The sequence below is a fragment of the Antechinus flavipes genome, chromosome 5 (genome assembly GCF_016432865.1).
Source record: "Antechinus flavipes isolate AdamAnt ecotype Samford, QLD, Australia chromosome 5, AdamAnt_v2, whole genome shotgun sequence".
Lineage (NCBI taxonomy): Eukaryota > Metazoa > Chordata > Mammalia > Dasyuromorphia > Dasyuridae > Antechinus > Antechinus flavipes.
In genome coordinates, this window is record NC_067402.1 from 68,684,045 (window position 1) to 68,691,269 (window position 7,225).

The 7,225-nt window shown below is 38.6% G+C and overlaps 1 non-coding gene across 1 annotated transcript; it reads left to right on the plus strand.

Annotated features, from left to right (window-relative positions):
* The first annotated feature begins 3,472 nt into the window (after window positions 1-3,472).
* On the plus strand, window positions 3,473-3,580 carry LOC127539559 (U6 spliceosomal RNA). The gene has a single exon (XR_007947986.1). It is a non-coding gene; the product is annotated as a U6 spliceosomal RNA (small nuclear RNA).
* The last annotated feature ends 3,645 nt before the right edge of the window (window positions 3,581-7,225 follow it).

Consider the following 7,225-nt stretch of genomic DNA (forward strand, 5'->3'; position numbering starts at 1 on the left):
TAATCAAGGTAAACTCCACTGAAGTGAGACATTCAAACAACAGAAGTGTGCCCCTCCACGAAGCCAGTGGCTCTCCATCAATCCATAGCCGCCACAGCACTTCAAGATGCAGAGAACAAAGATGTTTCAAAGAAGAAATCAATGCTGTGTTAGAGCAGAAGCTTTCAAGAGGAGGGAGGAAACAAAAGAATCTCCACTTTACCTTGTTAGTGAAAGGTGAGCATCCATTTTGCCCATGGCAGCTTCCACTTCCTTCTCCTTTTCTCACCCCCCCTTAACTTGCCACCTTCCTTGTCTTCCCAGAACTTGCTTGATTCTCTGTCAGCAACATGACTAACATTGCTATGCAAAGCTTAATTTATCTTTGTTCTTAATGATGTCTGCAACTAATTTGTTGCTTACAAGAAAAACACACCGATATCTTTTGTCTCTCTCCATCCAGAAAATAATTTCAGAAAGATAAAATTAAAGCCATCCAAACTCATCTCATAAGGCTAGATGAGGCCCTGAAAACTCATCATTCTGGGATGCAGTTCTAGGACTGTACTACAAGCAAGTGGCAAATATCATTTTCCTTGTCTCACCCCAAAAACGTGCAGAATTCTTAGTTATTGGAAGAACAATGTGGTAAAGTGAAAAGAACTCCAAACTCAGAAACAGAACAGGCACAGTCTTACCTGAGTAATTTTGAGCAAACCCAAGAAACTCTACAAGCCTTAGCGTGTTTATCTATATAATAGGGATAATATTGTCTACTTCATGTAGTTATTGTGAAGATGAAATGAGATTATTATATATTAAGAGCTTTGGTAACCTTAAATTCTGTATAAATACAGAACAAAGGTCCTTGCCCCATAACATAATAGGAGTATGAAAGCTCTAGACGACACTGCTCTACAGAACTCCCATCCTTTCATATCATTGGCTCTAGGATCTCTATATAGATACCTCTGGTCTCTATGGAGCCTTCACATCTGGAGTATGAAGCAAAAAAGTTGCAGCTTCTGGATTCAATCCTCACTCTCTGAATAAAGGTCCTTCTTACACCATGATAGACTTGGGGATACCAACACATAGTTTTCTCTTCATCTGAAGCCTCTAGCTTTGGTAGTCTATTTGCAATTGGTAAATAGGCCCTTCTGAAGTTTACAAGCTCTCCATTGTTCATCTACTTCTTGACACAAATAGTACAACCAATTGCTCAGTAATTGGCTATAATATATTTATGGCTCTGGTGGAAGTCCTACATTCTCTGCTGTTCTTTGAGGTGATAGTTACCCTACTCTAATGCCATAGACTTCTTTCACTTCTTCAATGAGTGTCAGCCTAATTTTGGACTCATATGACCTGGGTGATGGAGCACCTACATCTACACTACTCTTCCCTGTGTGATAACGTATGCTGAACTCATTGTTGGCCAGCACTGCCACTTTTCCTTGGCAGGCAGCTTCTAACTTAGTACTTGTCAAGATAAGTCAGTGGGTTGCTATCTATTCATACTTGAAATTGAGTTCCATTCACATGGTCTCAGAATTTATCAGTGACAACTATTTTGAAGCCAAGAATTCCAACTTGTCTACCAAATTCCCAGCTTCATGGAATCAAGCCATTTACTGGAAATGCTATAGCTAGATCTCCCTTTTCATGGTAGCATGGGTATGCTCCCATGCAAGGTGCTTGCTATTCAGGTGAGCATTGGGATAAAATACAAAAGGTTCACTTAGATTTTGCAATGATCCAATCAATACCAGTGAGTTGCTTGAGACAATCATCCAGGTCTTTAAAAGCCTCTTGGCATTTCTTATTGTCTTAACACTTACTTAGGGAGGTTTGGATTGCCAAAATCCCAATACAATGAAACATGGAATTCAAGATAATACAGTTATGCAGAGTGAAAGGCAATCAGGAAAAATGAGAGAAACAAGTCTGCCTGGCCCTCATGTGGAATGGAGCATCCTGCTGCAGCCTGAGATAGAATTGGACCTCCAGCAAATTCTAGTGACTTCTTATGGTCTAGTAGCGAGGCATTGGAGAAAGGGAATGAGAAACCTAGATCTGGGGACTGATGCATGCTGGTGGAGGGGAAGACTATGAGGAACTGATAGTTAGTTGATAGTCAAACCACTTTCTGGTGGGGCCATTACTGCTCGTCTTCCTCTTATAGGACAACTACACATTCCTAGTCAGAAGGTTTTGAGCTTCCCCAGAACTTCATTTAACAGGATGGGGAGGCTACTGTGTTTCTTATATTCACCTCAGCCAATTCCAAGTGACACTAAGTGGGGATGGTGGGAATGAAGTTATCCTTTGACTTCTGATTCTTAGGCATAGGGCTCTGAGTCAGATAAAGCTTCAGAATGATGGCTTAGTTCTTCCCAAAATATGCAATAATAATTACTCATCTCTAGAGTTGCTAGAACAATATTCCTTTTGAAAGCTCCATCATTATAGATGGGTTCTTTCATTCAGTGTCTGCATCCTCCCAAATGCTAAGCGTTTAGCTGATTGTCTAGGCTTAGGAAAGTGATGACAATAATATTAATAATGCACATTAAGAAGAAAGGGCAAGTACAGCTATATAGGAATATCAGTATAATGGCAAAGTATTGGCATGCAACTAGTAAATTATATTTCCATTTTGCTGTGCTTCATTTCTTCATCTATAGGATCAGGGAGAACAGTATTTGTATTCCTTGTCTCACTATATCACTGTTTGGTTCAAATGAAGTTGCAGGTCTTAGGATTTAGAATAAGAAGAACGATAGATATCACAGTTCAAATATCTTATTTTGGAGATCAATTAATTCAACTACCTCATTTTAAGGATTAGGAAACTAAATCCTACCACCTCTGTCACCTCTGCCTCTTAGAATTCTTAACCTCCTTGGAGACTCAGCTCACCTATTGGCTTAGATAGGATAGATATCTTGATATTCCACACCTCTCCAGTTGTTAATACTCTTTTCTCAAATTATCAGGTAGCTACATATCCGTTTATATGTTATATAGTCCCAGTAAATTTTAGTGCTTTTGAGGGCAGGGACCAAGATAATCTTGGAGTCAGATCATCCTGGCTAGAACCCATTGTTAAATTTTCAATCTAAGCATTTACACCTTGTTAAAAAGTAAATGGTAGAAGTCAGGACTTGATGGATTGTTTTGTTGATTGTCTAGGCTTAGGAAAACGTTGGCAATAATATTAATAATGCACATTAAATTTTAAAGTATGTCTTGCTGATCTTTTTTTCCCCTGTGAGAGGGCTGATTGTTAAACATTTGCCAGGACATCCCTGATGAAGACTGTTTTTGTTTTGCTCTTATATTCCCAAGGCCTATCACTAAGTCTGTAAGTAGGAGATAGCTAATGGATTCCTTTGGATTGATTTTGAATGGACTATAAAATCACTTGCCCAAAATAACTTAGATGGTAAATAATGGAGTCAGAATTCAAATGTAGATTTTCTGACACTAGGGTGCTTACTTCAGCAGCATATCATATACTAAAATTGGAATGATATGGAGATTAGCATGGCCCTTGCACAGGGATGACATGCAAATTTGTGATGCATTCCATATTTTAATTAATTGCTCATGGGTATGCCATACCAATATAACAAAAATGATAATACTACCTAAATTAATTTTCTTTTTCAATGACATACCAATCAAGCTACTGAACGATTATTTTCTGGAGCTAGGGAAAAAAAAAAGTATTTCTCTAGATGGGAAGGAAAAAAGGGAAATGAGTCAATCCAATTCAAATAAAAAGAAAAAATATGCTTATGGTAAGATTTTGTCAGCTTTTATACTCCCTAGAAAATCTTTTCAGGATCTTTACTCCCCTTCTTCTCTTTTCCAAGAAACAGACAGGCCAGGCAGGTGGGAGAATCACTAGCGTTAGCTGGCAAAAAGAATTGAACCAAACCACCTGTTCATTTTCCTCTCTACTTCAAACCCCGAACACCTCATAACTCTTACAGCCCCAGCTCCTCTCTGAGACTATGCTAATTCCCTCCTGCTTCAATTTCACCTTATCCCCCTTAGCCTGTCCATGACAGAAATGGGGAACAGCTCGTTTCCTCCCACCTGCAACAAGGACTTAGCTGACAGGTTTGCCTTTGTTAATGATTCACAAAGCTTAGAAACCCACCTCTGAAGTCAGATTGTTTCAGAGTGTCAACAGGAGGGAGGTAAAACCCATTTTGTTCTGTGAAACACTTTGACTCAGACAAAGGGGAGGAGATGTACTCATGGATCGTGTCCTTCTGAAGCAGTGACTGTTCTGGCCCCTGACTAAGCTTCAGTGTGGGATTAACTTTTATCGCAAGTCGGATGGGTTTTTATTTAAAGATCAATTCACTTTGGATATTGTTATCAAGCTAGAACTCTACCCACTAGTGTCAGCTCTCCCTTCTACCCCCAAGCACATACTTCACTGGTGTGAAGCAACTCATCAAAGGTACTTAGAAAGATGGGGATGTGGGTCTAAACACACTCCCTGCTAACTCATCTTCGTGATTTGTTTGCAAGAACCGTCTGACCTGTGATACTCTCATATGGCCCATTGCATTGGCCTTCAGAACACAGTCAGTGTATTCGAAGGACACTTTCCCAGTGGGTACATCTCCTCCCACGTGTCTGAGTCATAAAGTGCTAGCAGGAACAGGCAGGCTTTTGTTAGCTATATTCCATAGTAGACCTAATTGACTGAAAGATGTAGAAATTCACAATCCTGCTGTGTTTGTTGTATGTCAGTTAGACAAAAGTATTGGATTTGGAAGAGTAAAACGTTGCTTTAAAGGCTCCCTTTACATGAGATATCCCCATCCATACATCAACATTATTCAAGACAGAGCAGAGATAAATTTATTTGATCATCCTCCAAGCATAAATGTCAGGTAAAGCATAAAAATGTAGATATATGCCTGCCAATGTTATTTGCCCCTGTTACAAAGGAGAGATAGCATGGAATCCAAATAGAAGAGGGATTTCCTATGAATTTTGAGATCCTTCAGATGATCTTTGTGGAATCTGCTGGTGACTTCAAACTGGATCATTGCTGAGCCTTGTTGGAAGAGATCTCTATGCCCTGTCTCAGGGGGATGCTCCCTAAACCCAACATTGGATTCAGTTTCTTCATACTTTAACATGGGAATAGTAATAGCACTTCTTTTCCAGGATTGTGTAAGGATCATATGTCATAATATAGACAAAGTGCTATGCAAGCCTTAAAAAAATTCACAAATGGTATTATTAAATGTCATTATTATTATTATTATCACATTTTAAAATAACCAAGTGCTTTTCCCTAACACAATCTTGAGATTCTCACTTACAGATGAATAGTAGTTGACATTAATCTAGTGCTTTAGAATTTGCCAGGAACTCCACATACATTAGCTCATTTGATCTTCCTGCCAATCACCACTGCAATCGCTGCTATTTTGATCCCAGTTTGACAGATAAGAATACTGAAGCTTAGACTAGATAAGTGGTCACATAATTAATGTCCGAATAAGGATTTAGATCCAGATCTTTTTGACTCCAAAGTTGAGCTCTCTAGCTGCTGAACCAATTAAATCTCTGAGAGCTTAAATGATTTGTCTCACAGTCGCAAGTCTGGAAAAAGTCAAGCTGGATCTAGAATGCAGGTCATGTGACTCCAGATAGAGTGCTCTTTCTACTGCACATCACCCATGGTAAATGCCTAGAAACTAGCATAAGTTCCTGTGCAAACCCTTCAAAGAAAGACGAGGAGTAGAACATAAAACAAAGTTTCTCCAATAGTCAGAGATCTGATTTGTTTTTAGAGTCATCCAATTTTTTGTTCATTATGTAGATTAATGATTATTTTCATGGACAGCTCAAGCTCTGGTTCACTTGCCAAGCAAGCTACTCCCTTGCTTATGCATTGTGAAAGGATGTAAGCAAACAGTAGTTTGCCATGGTATTGCTGAGTAATATAATAATAATTTCCAAATGGATCTGTGGACTCATTATTTTCTATGTTCTCTCCAATAATGTAAATCACAATATACTCACATCTACTTATTCCATATAAGTCTTGTCAAGGTCTTTTTGAGCATTTGCTTCAGGGATTCAACCTGACATTATGGGGAGGAGTTACAGTTTTGGATTGAGGAATGAAATAGCCATTGCTTTTTTTCTTATATCATGAATAAAGAAGTGGAACAATTTGATCTATTTGTTTTCCCTCCCTCTTGTCCTATGCCTTCTTTTCCTCCTATATAATTCCTTGATATCCTTTGTTACAATTCTTCTCAATTCCTTGTTTCTTTTTTTTTAAATAACTTTTTATTGACAGAGCCCATGCCAGGGTAATTTTTTACAGCATTATCCCTTGCACTCACTTCTGTTCCGATTTTCCCCCTCCCTCCCTCCACCTCCTCCCCCAGATGGCAAGCAGTCCTTTACATGTTAAATATGTCACAGTATATCCTAGATACAATATATGTGTGCAGAACCAAACAGTTCTCTTGTTGCACAAGAAGAATTGGATTCAGAAGGTATAAATAACCCAGGAAGAAAGACAAAAATACAAACAGTTTACATTCATTTCCCAGTGTTCTTTCTTTGGGTGTAGCTGCTTCTGTCCATCCTTGATCAATTGAAGCTGAATTAGCTCTCTTTATCAAAGAAATCCACTTCCATCAGAATACATCCTCATACAGTATTGTTGTTGAGATATATAATGATCTCCTGGTTCTGCTCATTTCACTTAGCATCAGTTCATGTAAGTCTCTCCAAGCCTCTCTGTATTCATCCTGCTGGTCATTCCTTACAGCAATTCCTTGTTTCTTATGTGTTGTGTCCTGCATAGGTGCCTTCCCATGACTATCTATAAGGCACTCTTTTAATGCTTCAAAAAACTTAATAACTCATAACGCTAAGTGATGTGATAATGGTAGAATTTTTGTAGTACAAAGATATGAATCTTCATTTTGAAGAGAAATTTGGGGTCATTAAGGAACTTGCAGTTTTCAGAAGGCAACCCAGCCACGTTTCTCTTCTTATTTTCTTCTGGACGCAACTTATTATTGCCCATTTATATTGTTTATTCTAGAGACATCCTGGTATAGTGGAAAAGGAGCTGGTCTTGAAAACAGGAAAAGCTACATCTTATCTTAACTCTGACTCAGAATGATTGTCTTGACTCTAGACAAATCAATTAACTTTCTAGTCTTCTGGGTAACTTGAAGAAGGT